Source organism: Budorcas taxicolor, chromosome 4, assembly GCF_023091745.1.
Source record: "Budorcas taxicolor isolate Tak-1 chromosome 4, Takin1.1, whole genome shotgun sequence".
NCBI lineage: Eukaryota > Metazoa > Chordata > Mammalia > Artiodactyla > Bovidae > Budorcas > Budorcas taxicolor.
This window is the reverse complement of record NC_068913.1, coordinates 1,917,080-1,937,245: the sequence shown is the minus strand read 5'-3', so window position 1 is coordinate 1,937,245 and position 20,166 is coordinate 1,917,080. Positions and strand designations below refer to the sequence as shown.

General features: G+C 39.2%; 1 pseudogene; it reads right to left on the bottom strand.

Annotated features, from left to right (window-relative positions):
* Window positions 1-19,759, bottom strand: part of LOC128046831 (frizzled-3-like) — a 106,283-nt pseudogene extending 86,524 nt beyond the window's left edge.
* Between the last annotated feature and the right edge of the window lie 407 nt (window positions 19,760-20,166).

Sequence of the window (20,166 nt, the reverse complement as noted above, 5' to 3'; positions counted from 1 at the left end):
TGCTTTAGTTTTGTTTTCTAGTTTGTGCTTTAGTTAGTTTTGTTCTTAACTGGTAAATATAATTTTTGATTTCCTTTGTTTGCCAGATCAATCTTCTGCACTTTACTTTTGTTGGACTGTTTTGACTTTGCTCATGGGTGTGTATATATATGTGTGTGTATATTCCATTATTTTAACTATTATTTGCCTGATTTTGTAACTGCCATTTGTCTGGGGTTCACCTTTGGTTTCTCATTTTTGGATATTTGTTTTAATCTCACTTAATGTCATAACAAACCACTTGTGGAATCTTTGTTTCTAACCAGAGATCAAGCCCTGAACCTTTGGAGTCAGAGCACTGACTCCAAGACCTTAGATTACCAGAAAACTATTTGAACTATACTACCGTAGGGCATATCAAATAGAACTCACACAAAGGAAATCACTTGAACACTATATCCAGCATCACCCAACCACCAGTAGCACCCTGTGCAGGACGCGTCATCTAAACAACAAACAAAACAAAAATACAAAATCATCAACAGATAGGATTACCACCTCACTCAGCATTACCCATCAGAGGAAACAAACAAACAAAACCCCAGCACAAATCTCACTCTACACAAAGCTTATACAAACTACTGGACCAGCCTTAGAAGGGCAGAAACCAAAACCTTCTTCAAGAATTCAACTTTGCTTGAAGCTGGGAAAAGGAGACTTCAAACACAACAAGTTAAGAAAAAATTATGAAAAGGCAGAAAAATACTACACAAATGAAGGAGCAAACTAGAAACACAGAATTCCAAATAAATGAAGAGGAAATAGACAAACTACCTGAAAAACAATTCAGAATAAGGATAGTAAAGATGATCAAAAACCTTGAAAACAAAATAGAGAAAATGCAAAAATCAATTAACAAGGCCTAGAAGAATTAAAAGAATGAAAAGAACTGAGGATAGTCTCAGAGACCTCTGGAACAATAGCAAATGCACCAACATTCAAATTACAGGGGCCCCAGAAGAATAAGAGAAAAAGAATGGGTATGAGAAAATTTTTGAGAGATTATTGTTGAAAACTTCCCCAACGTGGAAAAGGAAATAGTCAATCAAGTCCAAGAGGCTCAAAGAGTCCCATACAGGATAAACACAAGGAGAAAGACGCTGAGACACACACTAATCAAAGTAACAAAGACTAAACACAAAGAAAGAATATCCAAAGCAGCAAGGGAGAAGCAACAAGTAACATACAAGGGAAACCCCATACACTTAACAGCTATCTTTCAGCAGAAACTCTGCAGGCCAGAAGGGAATGAAGGATATATTTAAAGTACTGAAAGGGAAAAATCTACAACCAAGATTACTGTACCTGGCAAGGATCTCATTCAAAATTGATGGAGAAATAAAAACCTTTTCAGACAAGCAAAAGTTAAAAGAATTCAGTACCACCAAACCAGCTTTACAACAAATGTTAAAGGGACTTATACAGACAAGAAATATAAAAGAAAAAAGATCTAAAATATCAACCCCAAACAATTAAGAAAATGGCAATAGGAACATATATATCAATAATTACTTTAAATGTAAATGGATTAAATGCTCCAACCAAAAGACAAAGACTGGCTGAATGGATACCAAAGACCCATATATATGCTGTCAACAAGAAACCCACTTTAGACCTAAAGACACATATAGATTGAACGTGAGGGGATTGAAAAATATATTGCATGCAAATGGGAAGTAAAAGAAAGCTGGAATAGCAATCCTCATATCAGACAAAGAAGACCTTAAAGTAAAGGAAATTATAAGAGATAAGGAAGGACACTACATAATGATCAAAGGATCAGTCCAAGAGGAAGACATAACAATTATAAATATTTATGCACCCAACATAGGAGCATCTCAATACATAAGACAAACACTAACAGACATAAAAGGAGAAATTGACAGTAACACAATAATAGTAAGAGACTTTAACACCCCACTCACACCACTGGACAGATCATCAAAACAGAAAATTAATAAGGAAACACAAGTCTTAAATGACACATTAGATGAGATGGATCTCATTGATATCTTCAGGACATTCCATCCAAATGCAGAAGAATACACCTTCTTCCCAAGGGCACATGGAACATTCTCCAGGCTAGACCACATCTTAGGTCACAAATCAAACCTCAGTAAATTTAAGAAAATTGAAATCGTATCAAGCATCTTCTCTGACCACAACGCTATGAGACTAGATATCAATTACAAGAAAAAACTGTAAGAAACACAAACACACGGAGATTAAAGAACATGTTCCTAAATAACCAACAAGTTACTGAAGAAGTTAAAAGGGAAATAAAAGAATTCCTAGAAACAAATGACAATGAAAACATGACAACTCAAAACCTATGGGATGCAGCAAAAGCAGCTCTAAGAGGGAAGTTTATGACAATACAATCTTACCTTAATAAAAAAGAAAAACATGGAATAGACAACCTAACTTTACACCTAAAACTACTGAAGTAAAAAGAAAAAAAAAAAGAAGGAAAGAAATCACAAAGATCCAAGCAGAAATAAATGAAAAAGAAATGAAAGAAACAATAGTAAAGATAATAAAACTAAAAGCTGGTTCTTTGAGAAGATAAACAAAATGACAAACCTTTAGCCAGATTCATCAAGAAAGAAGGAGAGAAGAGTCAAATCAACAAAATCAGAAATGAAAAGGAGAGGCTAAAACATCAATGCACAAATACAAAGGATTATGAGACTATGATAAACAACTATATGGTAATAAAATGGATAACCTGGAAGAAATTGACAGGTTCTTAGAAACCTTCTATATTCTAAGACTGAACCAGGAAGAAAGAGAAATTATGAACAACCCAACTGCAAGCATTAAAATTGAAGCTGTGATCAAAAATCTCCCAAAAAACAAAAGCCCAGGACCAGATGGCTTCAAAAGGAGGATTCTATCAAACATTTAGAGAACATCTAATGTCTATCCTTCTAAAATTCTTTCAAAAATTGCAGAGGAAGGAACAATTCCAAATGCATTCTACAAGGCCACCATCAACCTGATACCAAAACTAGACAGTTCAGTTCAGTTCAGTCACTCAGTCATGTCCGACTCTTTGCAATCCCATGAATCGTAGCACTCCAGGCCTCCCTGTCCATCATCAACTCCCAGAGTTCACTCAAACTCACTTCCATTGAGTTGGTAATGCCATCCAGACATCTCATCCTCTCCTACTGCCCCACAATCCCTCCCAGCATCAGAGTCTTTTTCAATGAGTCAACTCTTCGCATGAGGTGGCCAAAGTACTAGAGTTTTTAGCATCATTCCTTCCAAAAAACACCCAGGGCTGATCTTCTTTAGAATGGAATGGTTGGATCTCTTTGCAGTCCAAGGGACTCTCAAGAGTTTTCTCCAACACCACAGTTCAAAAGCATCAATTCTTTGGCGCTCAGCTTTCTTCACAGTCCAACTCTCACATCCATACATGGCCACTGGATAAACCATAGCCTTGACTAGATGGACCTTTGTTGGCAAAGTAATGTCTCTGCTTTTCAATATGCTATCTAGGTTGGTCATAACTTTTCTTCCAAGGAGTATGCATCTTTTAATTTCATGGCTACAGTCACCATCTGCAGTGATTTTGGAGCCCCCAAAAATAAAGTCTGACAGCATTTCCACTGTTTCCCCATGTATTTCTCTTGAAGTGATGGGACCAGATGTCATGATCTTCGTTTTCTGAATGTTGGCTGAGCTTTCAACCAACTTTTTCACTCTCCTCTTTCACTTTCATCAAGAGGCTTTTTAGTTCCTCTTCACTTTCTGCCATAAGGGTGGCATCATCTGCATCTCTAAGGTTATTGATATTTCTCCTGGCAATCTTGATTCCAGCTTGTGCTTCCTCCAGCCCAGCATTTCTCATGATGTACTCTGGGTATGAGTTAGATAAGCAGGGTGACAATATACAGCCTTGACATACTCCTTTTCCTATTTGGAACCAACCTGTTGTTCCACGTCCAGTTCTAACTATTGCTTCCTAACCTGTATATACGTTTCTCAAGAGGCAGGTCAGGTGTTCTGGTATTCCCATCTCTTTCAGAATTGTCAACAGTTTATTGTGATCTACACAGTCAAACACTTTGGCATAGTCAATAACGCAGAAATAGATGTTTTTCTGGAACTCTCTTGCTTTTTCCATGATTCAGCAGATGTTGGCAATTTGATCTCTGGTTCTTCTGCCTTGTCTAAAACCAGCCTGAACAACTAGAAGTTCTCGGTCCATGTATTGCTGAAGCCTGGCTTGGAGAACTTTACTAGCATGTGAGATGATTGCAATTGTGCGGTATTCTGAGCATTCTTAGGCATAGCCTTTCTTTGGAATTGGAATGAAAACTGACTTTTCTGGTCCTGTGGCCACTACTGAGTTTTCCTTATTTGCTTGCATATTGAGTGCAGCACTTTCACAGCATCATGTTTCAGGATTTGAAATAGCTCAACTGGAATTTCATCACCTCCACTAGCTTTGTTTGTAGTGATGCTTCCTAAGTCCCACTTGACTTCACATTCCAGGATGCCTTGCACTAGGTGAGTGATCACACCATCGTGAGTATGTGTCGTGAAGATCTTTTTTGTACAGTTCTTCTGGGTGTTCTTGCCACTTGTTTTTAATATCCTCTGCTTCTGTTAGGTCCCTACCATTTCTGTCCTTTATTGAGCTCATCTTTGCATGAAATGTTCTGTTGGTATCTCTAACTTTCTTGAAGAGATCTCTAGTCTTTCCCATTCTATTGTTTTCCTCTATTTCTTTGCACTGATTGCTGAGGAAGGCTTTCTTATCTCTCTTTGCTATTCTTTGGAACTCTGCACTCAAATGGGTATATCTTTCCTTTTCTCCTTTGCTTTTCACTTCCTGTCTTTTCACAGCTATTTGTAAGGCCTCCTCAGACAGCCATTTTGCTTTTTTGCATTTCTTTTTCTTGGGGATGGTCTTGATTCCTGTCTCCTATACAATGACAATTGTACATTGAAGACAATTGTACTATATCCTGTACTTCGCAATTTAGACAGTTCAAAATGGTGTGAGAAACTCAGGAATGAGTAATCTTGTTTCTATCAAAAGCCACAATACTCAGGGAAAAGACAGACATCAAGTTAAGAACTTAAGAAAAATTTAATATGTGTATGTGTGTATAAATGCACGTTTTGTAAATAAAAGAAATAAACATATTAACATACTAACAAGGATCTTTTCTCCAATTTAATAAACGGACATTCACCCCATTTATTTGAACATGTTCCAATTTCAATCAAAGTATTGAGGAGGAATTTTCTATACATAATGAAAGAACACCCAACTTGTTGATTGTGAACAATAATAAGCAAATTTGAAATAACCCAAATTCTGCAATTTCTCTCCTGGCATCCTTAGTTCAATATCATATATTATTTCATTCGAAGCACTCATTTTGATTTCACCAAACATCAGTATAGGAATGAACTCGAGGCAGGCTTGAAGCCTGGGTCTGCTGAAAGATGCTATACCTAGGAAATGTCTTTCAACACATCCAGTCCCACAAAGAACACTCAAGAATGTGTTGGGGTTACCTGCTCCAATTATTTGCTCCCACTAAAAGCTGCCAAGCTGATCCAAAGTTCCTGGATTAGAGACAGGAGGGTGTCATCAGCAGACAAGTCCTTGTAAGGATCTAAGAATCCTTACTTCTATTTGTAAGTATGCTGTGCTGATTGCTGAATTTCCATATTCTTTGCTATTACAGAAACCTGACACTCCCAGACTGTCAGGAGACTCGGTCAGTGGCATCACTGTCCTGATATGATGACCAAGCCAACTATCCCCACATCACTTCATATCACCAGAGCTTTCTCTTACTCATCTAGGTGCTCTCCCTAGAATGAGTGAAATTCAAAAAGATGCAGTCTCACTGCCAACAAAATGTCTAGCCTATATGGGCATGTCTGAAGAGAGGACAGAGACAGCTCACCATGCCACCATTATGAAAGTCCACAATGAGAGATGCAAATTCATATGAAACAAATACATCGTTTTTCTAGTACTTTCTCTCTAGGGTCACTTAGAAATGAAATTTGGAATAGAATTAACACTTGTGGATCATCTATTCTGCATCATGGATTGTGCTAGCTACTTAAATCTCTCATTTAATCTTAATAGCCATTCAAAGTATTTTTGTTATTAGTGCCTTTTCACAAATGATTTTCACAAACATGTTGAAGTGAAGTGACTCAGTCGTGTCCAACTCTTTGCCACCCCATGGACTGCAGCCTACTGGGCTCCTCCGTCTATGGGATTTTCCAGGCAAGAGTACTGGAGTGGGTTGCCATTTCCTTCTCCAGATCACAGAGATGTTAGGTGAGTTAATTTCAAAGTCTGAAAGCTACTACGTGAAAGAGGCAAAGTAAAAGTGAAGTCACTCAGTCGTGCCCGACTCATTGCGACCCCGTGGACTGTAGCCAACCAGGCTCCTCCATCCATGGGATTCTCTGGGCAAGAATACTGGAGTGGGTTGCCATTTCCTTCTTCAGGGGATCTTCCTGACCCAGGGATCGAACACAGGTCTCCCGTATTGCAGGCAGATGCTTTAACCTCTGAGCCACCAGGTAAACCCAAATCTTTATGACTTATTTCTTACAACTCTATTTGCTTTCCAAAGGAGTTATACTGACTTAAAATGATACCAGAACCAAAGATATTCCTCCTTCATTTTTTTTGGTTAGAGAATTGGGTAGTTTTAATATCCAACAGGGACTACCATGCCTGGAATCAAATTCCTATATTAAAACAATATGCATTTCATATACCCAATCTAACAGCCTATACCAAATCTCCCCTTACCAGTTAGACTTTGTATAGTCAGTGGAAGAGCAGAAATATTTTATTCAACCTCTACAATATTTTCAAGTATTTGGACTATACAAGCTGCCCTCTTATGTTTCAAAATCTATGAATAATAATCTTTCTACAAATTTTTCCAGATTTATGTTAGTTTACTTGGAAGTACTAAACCTTTGAATTTTACTATAAAATGAAGATTCCAAAACACATAGTATTCAACTTGCTGAAAGCACGGTAACAAAGGATTAGAGACTAAATTAAAAAAAAAGAAACAACTTTAAATTCTATGTATTATGTAGCTACATTAATATGAGAATATGGGAAAATGGTAAACGCTATCACTTTAAGAGAACTTACTCCAAAAGTACTGTGACAAGTACTTTATAAACGCTTCATTTCATATTTGCCAAAGTGTTAACTCTATTTTACAAGCAAAGTGACAATAGTAAGAAAGCTCAAGTAACTTGCCCAAAGTAATACAGATAGAAAGTGAAAGTGGTAGCTGCTGCTGCAGCTTATACAACTCCAAAACTTTTATCTCTTATCGTCACAGTTTACTGATCCCTAATTTCTATGTATCAATGCTGTGAAAGTGCTGCACACAATATGCCAGCAAATAAGGAAAACTCAGCAGTGGCCACAGGACTGGAAAAGGTCAGTTTTCATTCCAGTCACAAAGAAAGGCAATGCCAAAGAATGCTCAAACTACCACATAATTGCACTCATTTCACACGCTAGTAAAGTAATGCTCAAAATTCTCCAAGCCAGGCTTCAGCAATTACATGAACCATGAACTTCCAGATGTTCAAGCTGGTTTTAGAAAAGGCAGAAGAACCAGAAATCAAATTGCCAACATCTGCTGGATCATGGAAAAAAGCAAGAGAGTTCCCGAAAAACATCTATTTCTGCATTATTGACTATGCCAAAGCGTTTGACTGTGTGGGTCACAATAAACTGTGGAAAATTCTTCAAGAGATGGGAATACCAGATCACCTGACCTGCCTTTTGAGAAACCTATATGCAGGTCAGGAAGCAACAGTTAAAACTGGACATGGAACAACAGACTGGTTCCAAATAGGAAAAGGAGTATGTCGAGGCTGTATACTGTTACCCTGATTATTTAACTTCTATGCAGAGTACATCATGAGAAACGCTGAGCTGGAAGAAGCACAAGCTGGAATCAAGACTGCAAGGAGGAATATTAATAACCTCAGATATGCAGATGAAACCACCATTATGGCAGAAAGTGAAGTGGAAATAGCCTCTTGATGAAAGTGAAAGAGGAGAGTGAAAATGTTGGCTTAAAGCTCAACATTCAAAAAACGAAGATCATGGCATCTGGACCCATCACTTCATGGGAAATAGATGGGGAAAAAGTGGAAACGGTGTCAGACTTTATTTTTTGGGGCTCCAAAATCACTGCAGATGGTGACTGCAGCCATGAGATTAAAAGACGCTTACTCCTTGGAAAGAAAGTTATCACCAACCTAGATAGCATATTCAAAAGCAGAGACATTACTTTGCAAACAAAGTTCCGTCTAGTCATGGCTATGGTTTTTCCAGTAGTCATGTATGGATGTGAGAGTTGGACTGTGAAGAAAGCTGAGCACCAAAGAATTGATGCTTTAGAACTGTGGTGTTGGAGAAGACTCTTGAGAGTCCCTTGCACTGCAAGGAGATCCAACCAGTCCATTCTAAAGGAGATCAGCCCTAGGTGTTCTTTGGAAGGAATGATCCTAAAGTTGAAGCTCCAGTACTTTGGCCACCTCATGGGAAGAGCTGACTCATTGGAAAAGACTCTGATGCTGGGAGGGATTGGGGGCAGGAGGAGAAGGAGATGACAGAGGATGAGATGGCTGGATGGCCTCACCGACTGGATGGACGTGAGTCTGCGTGAACTCTGGGAGTTGGTGACGGACAGGGAGGCCTGGCGTGCTGCAATTCATAGGGTTGCAAAGAGTCAGACGCGATTGAGTGACTGAACTGAACTAAAATACTGTAATCCCACCAGCCTAAAGGGTGAACCAAAGAATCCATTTTCAAAATCATGTTACCTTTAATATTTACTAACTGAATTATGAATATTATTATAGTCTGCTCTTTAAAGTCTTATTATCAAATAACAGAAAAGATGTAACCATAACTTGGAATATTTAAACTTCTGAAAGGCTATTACTTCCCCAGTTCTAATGCTTCAAATTTCTTCCTAAAAGAATAATATCTGAAAACTAAGATGAGTAACATTCCCCAAACATGAAATCTTCAATCTATCTGAGTCTGAACCTAAATACATATCTTTTTAATGTACAAGATGCAGTTAAAAATAACATATTAGTTTTTCCTGCTATTTATCAAACACATTCATTAGACTGATTAAAAGGGCAATACAAGAATAATTTTCTATGACATGCCAAATAATAGATGAAGTCTTACCTCCACTGCTAAAGCTGTTCTCTGTTGGTCATAATGATTCAGAAGACTGGGCATGAAGGCAGTTTATAAAGCAAATCTTGGCACGTCCTCAAGGTAACAGGCTCAAAGAAAACAAACTGTGCCCACCTATATGGCCCACAAACATAGTCAAGGGCCACAGACAGAAGACAATCCAACTCATAGCCATGCTTTCTCTATTGAATGAGATTCAGATGATCAGGCCTACTCAATATGTATTTTAGATCTTTGTACAACTGCAGGTCTCAGCTTGAAAGTACTTCATATTCTATTTTACTGTTAAGTTCTTCAAACAGTATTACTCTTTGCACCGTCAGAGGTTTGTTAGCTTAGTCTCACAAAAGGCATTTGTTTTCGGTTTCACAATATGGGAAAATGACATCATCTTGCCTCTTCTTTTCATTTTATTACATCGGGCACCATTTGGCCAACTTGTCAAGCTGCTAACAACCACATTCGCAAACAACAGATTCCACGCTAGGAGAACAACTATTTCTTCCTTTGACTGAAATATCTGAAAAATAATTTTTTTAAAAAATTGGGAGAAATTAGCAATTTCCTCTTAAAATATTACAGGCTTGATATTAAAACTTTGATTAGCTCAGTAAAGTTGCAGGATACAAAATCGGTATACAAAAATCAGTTGTGTTTCTACACACTAACAATTAGCTACTAGAAAGAGAAATTTTAAGATACTGCCTTTGGGACTTTCTGGTGGTCCCGTGATTAAAACTGCATACATCCACTGCTGGAGCACCAGTGCACTCCCTGGTGGAGAACTAAAATTCCAAATGCCGGGAGTGTGGCTAACAACAACAATCACAAACTTTGATGAGAGATACAATACTGCCTTACAGATAAAATACATGGGTATTTCATAATAAAAATATTATAATTTTTCTACCTTATCATTCTTGCTATAGATATACCAAAGAATCCATAAATAGCATTTAAAGGTACTATTTCCTTCCTCAGTTGTTTATATAAGATACAGTTTAATTTCCCATCTATAATGGTAGTTTTTCATTTGTCACAAGACATAATTGATCCATTTTGAAAAATTTGCATGCTGTTGTCCTAAATTTTATTTAAATATCTGGCACAGTTAATCAGTTATTTAAATTTTATTATATATGTTTTAATCATTAAATGATTCAGCAGATGGTATCTGTGAAAGGTGTAAAATATAAAGAAATCAAAAGATATGGATTCAAGCCTTTTCCCAACTATGTGAATCACTTAACTTCTCTGAGCTCAGAATTTTTCTTTCTAAAAATTCCACCTATCAAAGATGGTATATGAGTGAATTATAAAATAATGTACTCTATAAAAGGTAAAGCAACATCAAACTTCAGACAGTTTTAGTACTGAATTATAGTGGATACAAAGACTTACTTCTATCAACCAATACTGAACTGGCAAACAGAATATTCTAAAAGTAGTATCAGGACATTTTTCCAACAATGCTTCATCCTTTTAAATAGTACAAAAATATAGTACCTAGATAGAGAAAATGTTTGACCAACAAATGCTTCATTACACAGTCAGGCTGCAGAGAAGAGTCAACCCTAGAAAGTTACAGTGTGGGATATGAATGATTTCCAGTTAAAGAGTTTATACCAAGTTTCAGAGTCTGACTTGACACTGCCTTTCCTGGGGGCTTCCCTGGTGGCTCAGATGGTAAAGAATCCACCTGCAATGCTAGAGACATGGGTTTGATCCCTGGGTTGGGAAGATTCCCTGGAGGAGGAAATGGCAACCCACTCCAGTATTCTTGCCTGGAGAATTCCATGGACAGAGGAGCCTGGCAGACTTACAGTCCATGGGGTTGCAGAGAGTTGGATCCAACTTTCACTTTCATTTTTTTTCTAGAGAGAAAACTATGCACCTCTTTTGGGGCTGGAAGGGTAGGTAGAGTGGAAGGCAGGACTGGTAGGAAAAAAGCATATTCTAAAACTATCATACTTGCATTTGGTTTTGTAATGATTTTAAATCTGCTTTTACTTTATTTTCGTTTCACAGATGTCAAATATTTCTGTTTGAAGTACACAACCTCGGCTGGGAAAACATGAGAAAGCCAGTTCAGAAATTCTCAAGAGACCCAGGTAAACAGGACAACTCAAATAGATATTAGGGCCCGTGACAGCTTAGACCCTGAGAACTTGAACCAGCTTGGCTAAAGCAGAGAAACTGTCCTTTGTGCACTACCAATGACAGGGACCTCTGCATCCCAAGCTTTAATTACTGGGCAGAAAAAACTATTTTGAGACAGTAAAGCCATGGCTGAATCTTCCCAATTTCTCCCCCAAGCATATGGTCTTGAGTAGAAGAAGGGAACAGGAAAGTCTATAACCTTAGGAATTAGGAACACCAAACTTACAAGCAACCTCTGCCTCAAATGTCTAATCTCTCTAAAATTGAAATCTCTAAATCAGAAATATTTGTTAAAACTTCTGGGCCTGCCATATTTTTTCCTCCTTCAAGGTGGGCCCAGAAATGTGATGTCTGGCTATGGAAAAGTGATATTAAACACAGTCATGTATATTTAAGCTTAATTATCATGCAGCACGGTAACAATTATGCATATCATTAAATGTGTCAAATAAGCCCTGAAAGCTTTATTTGGCTACAGTATCAAAATATCCATATAAGTTCCTTTTTTGTAGTTTGCTGCTTATGCAGCATGTTCATCTGCTTGCAACTTTAAAAAAAAAGTAACGGGAACACTGCTCCCTACTGAATATGTATGTAACAATGAGAATTTCAAAAATCTCATTTAGACTATTTTTCAAGCAGTATGGGTTCCAAATTTACAGTTCAAAGAAGATTACCATACAAAACTTGAGGAAGCAACAAAGTAATATTGAGTTTTTTAAACTAGATGAGAAACCCCCTTATACTTCTGTCTACTCTATTTTACTTGTTTTTCTCTGAGTTATTCCCTTTGCCTCATTTACAAACAATGCTTCTCACAGACTTACAAAAGTGCTTTCCTTTATGTACTTTAACATTCAAATTTCCATATATCAAAATATTTTTGTAAAATTATTTTTAGGTTGGGGTAGGATAAAACCTTAATACATTAAGACTGTAGTTTATGATTATTAAGGTAAATAAATAAAAAAAAAAAACGTAGAATGCCATGAGACAAGAAGAAAAACAGGAACAGTAAAAATATTAAGGAATTTATATTTCTTCCAAATCAGAGGTTCCCTAATTTTAATGTACAGGAGATTCACAGGAACCCCATAGGTCTAAGAAATCCGAACCTCTGGAAAATGAATGATATACATGCATTCTAACGATTATCTTGGTACTGTTACAAGTGATCTATAAGTCATATTTTGATAAATACTATTCTAAAATAGAATAATTTAAAACAGTACAGGATATTTGCACGTAATTATGTGCTTAGCAAAAGTAATATATAAAATGAATTTCGTAAAAAGCAGATAAAGAATACTACCTTAATAGAAAAATGGGAAAAGGACATAAATTTACAAAAGAAATACAAATGTCCAACAAACATATGAAAAGATATTCAACTTTACTAATAAAAACATACAAACATGATATATAACATTTTTGCCAATCAGATGAGAAAAGTAAGAACAGAACACAGTATAGGAGAGGGTTCAGAAAAAAAGAATATATTCAACATTCCAACACTTGGAAATTTTTTTTTTTTTTTTTTTTGGCTGTCCCACATGGCTTGCAGAATCTTAGTTCCCCAAACAAGGCCTGAACCCGGCCCAGGGTAGTGAAGTGTCTAACCACTAGACAACCAGGAAATTTTCCAGTTTCAAATACTACTGGAGGAAAAGCAAACTAGTTGGTATTTCAAAAAAATAGCTATGGACACCAAAAGCCCTTAAAATGTATATAATTTGATTCAGCAGACCTATTCTACAGTTTATTCTAAGAAAGTAAACACATGATGTATAACTGAAATGTTAGTACAACATTGTTTATAAAATAAAAACCCAGAGGCAATCTGAAAGTCTACCAATAAGGAATTGGTTAAACTACGGTACAACCAACACACAACACACTCACTAAAAATGATGAGCAAGATCTGTATATGCTGACTTGAAAAGACAGTAACTACAGTTAAGTGAAAAATAAAATTTTAAATGGTTTATGAAACAGCATATAGTCTCCCACTTTTGTCAAAAACATACATACACGGAACAGAATAAAACTATCTGAACTGTTTGAAAATACAATATTATAGGGACTTCTCTGACAATCCAGGGATTAGGACTCCACACTGCTACTTCAGGGAGCTCAAGTTTGATCCCTGGTCAGGGAATTAAGGTCCCACACTGCACAGCATGGTCAAAAAACAAAAAAGTAGTAAGTATTATAAATGCTCAAATTTTAAAATCTTTCACATGTTATTTGTGTATGGGAAAATTAAGTCTGCTAAATCTATAAACATGTGCTGACAATAATACTACTTGAATCAATGCTTTCCTGGCTGTTGATTAAGTAATAAGCCAAGGGACACAAAAATGCCCTACTACAGGTTGCAAGAACAGCAAAAAAAAAAATGATGATAAACTTAGAATGGGTCAAAAATTGATTTTCAATACTGAAGAAAAATCAGATCACCTCTCAGCTGAACCAAATATTACGCAGTAAAAGAAAAAAAAAAACTTCTGATATATATTCTAAATTGCTTTTCAATAACATAATGAAATAAGTGCTTCTAATCAGGATCACGTGAGTATGGATAGCAACAGTCCTTTTTCCTAAGAGAACCATCCTTGAAGAAGCTGCAAGTTTCAGACAGCAGGACACAGAATATTGAGGAAACCAGGAAATACTGACAAAATACAGCAACTGATCACATACAGGTTAAAAGAATTTTTGCATTCTTTTTGATATTATATCTTTTACTATAGGAATCTGCAGAATCTCAGCTGAACAAAGGAAATTGCTGGAGTAACTGGAGGGAACAGTCTCAGGCTCCAAAGACCAGTAAAAATGAGGGGTCTCGCAACAGTTTTTCACACCCTAACCCTGAGAAAAGAGATATTTACTTCTTTACAGAGCAATATAAGATATGTGGAAAACTAATTTCAGATTAAGTGACCTGATGATTATTTCATCAGAAAACAAAGAGGACTAAATACATTTAACCCTACACTTTAATTTTTACCAATGTGTAACGTCAGGAATGTGATATTCCCCAATTTACCAGTTCTCCTTTGATGATAGAAAGTTTAGTTCAGTTCAGTTCAGTGGCTCAGTCGCGTCCGACTCTTTGCGACCCCATGAATTGCAGCACGCCAGGCCTCCCTGTCCATCACCAACTCCCGGAGTTTACCCAAAACTCATGTCCATTGAGTCAGTGATGCCATCCAGCCATCTCATCCTCTATTGTCCCCTTCTCCTCCTGCCCCCAATCCCTCCCAGAATCAGGGTCTTTTCCAATGAGTCAGTTCTTCACATCAGGTGGCCAAAGTACTGGCGTTTCAGCTTTAGTATCAGTCCTTCCAATGAACACCCAGGTCTGATCTCCTTTAGGATGGACTGGTTGCACCTCCTTGCAGTCCAAGGACTGTCAAGAGTCTTCTCCAACACCACAGTTCAAAAGCATGAATTCTTCGGTGCTCAGCTTTCTTCACAGTCCAACTCTCACACCCACACACGACCACTGGAAAAATCATAGTCTTGACTAGATGGATCTTCATTGGCAAAGTAATGTCTCTGCTTTCGAATATGCTATCTAGGTTGGTCATAACTTTTCTTCCAAGGAGTAAGCATCTTTTAATTTCATGGCTGCAATCACCTTCTGCAGTGATTGTGGAGCCCCCAAAAATAAACTCTGACACTGTTTCCCCATCTATTTCCCATGAAGTGATGGGACCGGATGCCATGATCTTAGTTTTCTAAATGTTGAGCTTTAAGCCAACTTTTTCACTCTCCACTTTCACTTTCACCAAGAGGCTCTTTAGTTCTTCTTCTCTTTCTGCCGTAAGGGTGGTGTCATCTGCATATCTGAGGTTACTGATATTTCTCCTGGCAATCTTGATTGCAGCTTGCTTCTTCCAGCCCAGCATTTCTCACGATGTACTCTGCATATAAGTTAAATAAGCAGGGTGACAATATACAGCCTTGACATACTCCTTTTCCTATTTGGAACCAGTCTGTTGTTCCATGTCCAGTTCTAACTGTTTAATTTTTATCAATGTGGAACATCAGGAATCTGATATTCCCCAATTTACCAGTTCTCTTTTGATGATAAAAAGTAAAAGCCCCTAAAATAAGTTGAGTATTTGTCCTGAAGACCAGCAATAAAGGGGATGCAATCTTGGAAGAATGTCTTCAGAGGCTGGCTACAAAGCCAGACCCAAAGAACTCAGGTGGGAAAAGCAGGAGATGGCAACTGTGAAGACGAAAGAAGCCAGGCAGAATCCCAGAGGAGACAATGACAAAAGTGGGCCCTGGGGGCTTGTCAGCAAGGCCCTGCAACAAAAGATGTCAGCAATTCTATTCCAACTCACACTTTCTGTACAGAAAGTGATTCATCTTTCTCAGCTTAGATTTACTTATCTTGACATACTATAAATGTACGTAACTTTTGCATTTCCAATTCAGAAATTAAAGATTGCCTCAAACACACTGGCTACAATGAGCTGCTACTGCTAAGTCGCCTCAGTAGTGTCTGACTCTGTGCGACCCCACAGACGGCAGCCCACCAGGCTCCCCCGTCCCTGGGATTCTCCAGGCAAGAACACTGGAGTGGGTTGCCATTTCCTTCTCCAATGCATGAAAGTGAAAAGTGAAAGTGAAATCACTCAGTCGTGTTCGATTCTTAGCAACCCCATGGACTGCAGCTTACCAGGCTTCTCCGTCCATGGAATTTTCCAGTGAAGAGTACTGGAATGGGGTGCCATTGCCTTCTCCAAGCTACAATGGGAATAGAAGGATATTCTTTTGTCTTTCTTCAGAGTTTTCCAAGACTGCATTATAAGGATTAGCAATCACTACTTCTGAAACTTTTTCTCTCAAGGAAATTATCATCTTGTTAGAGAGCAAAGTACACAGTGAGAGCATATCACTGCTCAAAGTGCTAGATTCTTTTTCCTAAAACTCATGTGGGTTTTGGTCTTCTGTTTTCCATATCTTATTTAATAAATAAATTCATTCTCAGGATACAGTTTTCTGGTTGCTAAAGCTTATATAGCTCCATATTTAACTCATCAGAGAAGGCAATGGCAACCTACTCCAGGACTCTTGCCTGGAAAATCCCATGGGCGGAGGAGCCTGGTAGGCCACAGCATGGGGTCCCAGTGGGACAGGACTGAGCGACTTCACTTTCACGTTTCACCTTCATGCATGGGGGAAGGAAATGGCAACCCACTCCAGTGTTCTTGTCTGGAGAATCCTAGGAACGGGGGAGCCTGGTGGGCTGCCGTCTATGGGGTCGCACAAAGTTGGATACGACTGAAGCGACTTAGCAGCAGCATATTTAATTCATAGGGCCTAGATTCTTACTAATCTCAAGGCATCACTGCTACTTTATCTAATTTTTAAAGTCCATCTAGCCATCTACTGATTACAAAAGATAATCTAATCTTCCAGTGTGCTGAGTGGTGAGGCTTAAAAAAATACAGGAAAAACAAATACATTAAAGTTCAAAATTAAAATGAACAGTAGGCATCAAATTCCAGTCCATCTGACAAATTATACATTACTTTTAATATTAGAGAAAGCAGAAGCAGAAGATCTTTTAAAACTAAAAACAAAATTGGAAAGTTAAAAAAAAAACAGGTTGAAATTCCAGCCTGGTTTCCCTTTTCCATTGAAATATGTTCAGAAAATGTTCTAGTATCAAGCTCCTGATTTTTTTTTTTTTTTCCTTTTAGTATGGTTGTGTTTTGACTATAAAATTAGTTTAATGAGATAAACTTTGGGGACCAGGATTTTTTTTTTTTAGGCCTACTAGCCTAGTTGTTTGGACTTCCAGTACACTTGCCTGGAAAATCCTGTGGATGGAGGAGCCTGGTAGGCTGCAGTCCATGGGGTCGCTAAGAGTCGGACAGGACTGATCGACTTAACTTTCTCTTTTCACTTTCATGCACTGGAGAAGGAAATGGCAACCCCCGCCAGTGTTCTTACCTGAAGAATCCCAGGGATGGCAGCCTATTGCCATATATGGGGTCGCACAGAGTCGGACATGACTGAAGTCACTTAGCAGCAGCAGCAGCCTGCTGTTTTTTTCTTAAACTTCATTCACAGTGCATTCCTTGGATCCACCAAAACTGTTGTAAGTTCTCAGCAAAAAAAATTGTAACTCAAAGACAGATTCATCATTTCTGATGCAACAATCAGTTAAAACTGCTTTCTAGTCAACAAGGAGTTGTTACTCTTCAAACATTCATTCCTAACCTTCTAGAAATGCCACTATTAAAAACCTTCACTTCTTTACTCAAGACACTGTGACCCTTCTTCTCCCAAATCTATACTGAACAATTCCTCTCATACGTATTTCAAAGTCTTGCTTTTCATTTGCCCTACTGCTCTTTTTGTGGGCATTTGCAGCTTCTCTAATTCTAGAGATTTAGGGGTTAAAAAACACTTGAGGCCAACACTGCTCTTCCCTGTGAAAGAAGGTAAAGATGCAGTAAGAACTGTTTCCTCTCACATGTCTCCTGAAGAAACTAAAGTTAACACCAGTCTAACATCAACACACTAACAAGCTCAGGATAAGTTTTCAGTATGAAATCTCATAGTTTTACTAACATATACGAAATTTAAGTTGGGGAGAGAGATTTTTTGCCTGTCAAGTGGGCAACAGAGGACTTACAGTGAGTTTAAAACCCCCTCTCTTTGCCCAATGATGACTCTCTCATAACATTGTGCTATACAAAGAAAGAACATGCACTTTAATATTTATCTTCCCCTCAAGCCTCCCTACTTCAAATATGTCAAGCATGGCTGGGGAATCTCTGTAGAAAAATCCATCCAAATGTTCAAAGCACAAAATAAAGCTCAGAGGAATACAGTACCTAAGATGAAAAAAGGGATGAAAGAACCTATAGTCCTATCTTCTTCTATTAATAGGGCACTGGTAGATTTAGGAGAGATGTAGAGTCAGGGAATATTAGTGGATGAGGAAAAAAAAAAAAAAACGGAGGAGGAGGAAAGAGAAAGTAAGACAGTAAGCTGTATTAATTACCTTGTTTTCCTGACAGTTTCAAAGCATTTGGGGGAAGGGGGGTAGAGAAGGAACCTGTTATTTCACTAAGTAAAAGGCAACACTGTAAGAAGAATTGCATCTCAATTATCTTTTATTTTCAGCTCTATCCTTGCAAGCCTGCCCACTTAAGCTTTTACATCACTTTCCAATTTTATTACCTCTATGTTGTGGTTTGGTACTTCAAACACTTCGACCCCCCCGCCCCCCCTTCTTCTTCTGGAGGAAAAAGATGGTACTGATTTGCTTGAAACTATGGATGGGGAAAAAAAAATACAGATGGAAAGCATTATCTTGAAGAGTAAATGGTTCTTAATAACAGAACTAGGGATTTATCTATCCCTTTGACTGTCAGCACACCACTAAAGGCTAAAAGAAGGCTCAAGAGGAAGGTAACATCCCCCTTGTCAAGTCTTTGTTTCCTTGCTCCTGTGGTATTAGCTTTACCAACTAACCCAGTTCCCGTAAATAAACATTACAGGTGTCTCCAAACTACTTCTATAAAATAAGATCTTGTTTGACCAATCTTTTAGAGCAGTCATTTATTTCTATAGCGGCTGGTCTGCTCTGCTGCTCTGTCTGCCTACATTCAGAAGGGAACCAAAATTCAAAATTTCATTTATTCTGGGCCAAAAACCAGACCTTTTGTCCTCCTTCCTAGATAATTTGTAACTTCAAGTTGACTCCTCTGCCTAAATTAGTGGCATATGCTTTTGTTCTTTTAAGAAATAAAGAAAAAACACCCCTTTTTCTCTTACTGAGGAAGGAACCTAACTCTGAAAAAGACGTCTAGGAAGATGCTAAAATGTCGTGAAATGTTTAACAGCACCTTATTTCAGAGGCTATGGATGAACCTCCCCGCGGTACCCCAGGGCAAACACACGGAGCGTGCAAGGGGGCAGAGGGGGAAGCCTCGAGGCGGAATATGCAAAACTGACCGGGGAGGGAGGAGAACGGACAACTTTCAGGACTAGAAACAGGAGGCAGTCAAGATGCTGCGACGCCGCCCGGGCCCCGGGAAGCCCCGACGACACCCGCACCCCCGCACCCAGCCCTCGGTGCATCGTCCTCCTACCCAGGGGCCGCGTGCTCCACCCACAGCCCGCAGCGGCCCAGGAGCGCCACACGCCCCCGCGGCGCCGACCTAGCCCCAGGGCTGGGCTAAGGGCGGCGCGGGGAGAGCGCGGGCCACACTCGAACAGGTTGCTCAGCGCGGGCTCGGGACTGAGAGGGTTAATCCAGTCCGCGGGCATCGTTCCGCCTCAGCGCCCAGCCCCAAACTCGGGCTCCACCGCCGGCCCGCCGCCCACCCCGAGAAAGCCCCGAGACACCCCCTCCACAGCGCGGCGCCCAAGACTTTTGTTAGCGGCGACGAGAATAACGATCCCTGAGGAGGAGGTGCCGCGGCTGCTGGTGGCACTTCGGCACAGGGTTAGACCGAGGAGCGGGCAGCCGCGGCGGCACCTCCTCAGTCCCCACTCCCGAGTCCTTTTCCCGCTGAGCCGGACGGGAAGGGGCCTGCACGACCCGGGGCTCACCTCACACCTCGGGGCCGGGCTCCGGGGGGGCTGCGGCGCTGGCCGGGGGCGGCCGCAGGTCCCTCTGGTAAACGGAGCCACCAGCGTGCGCCTCGGAGGGACCGCGATCTTTCGCGATGGCC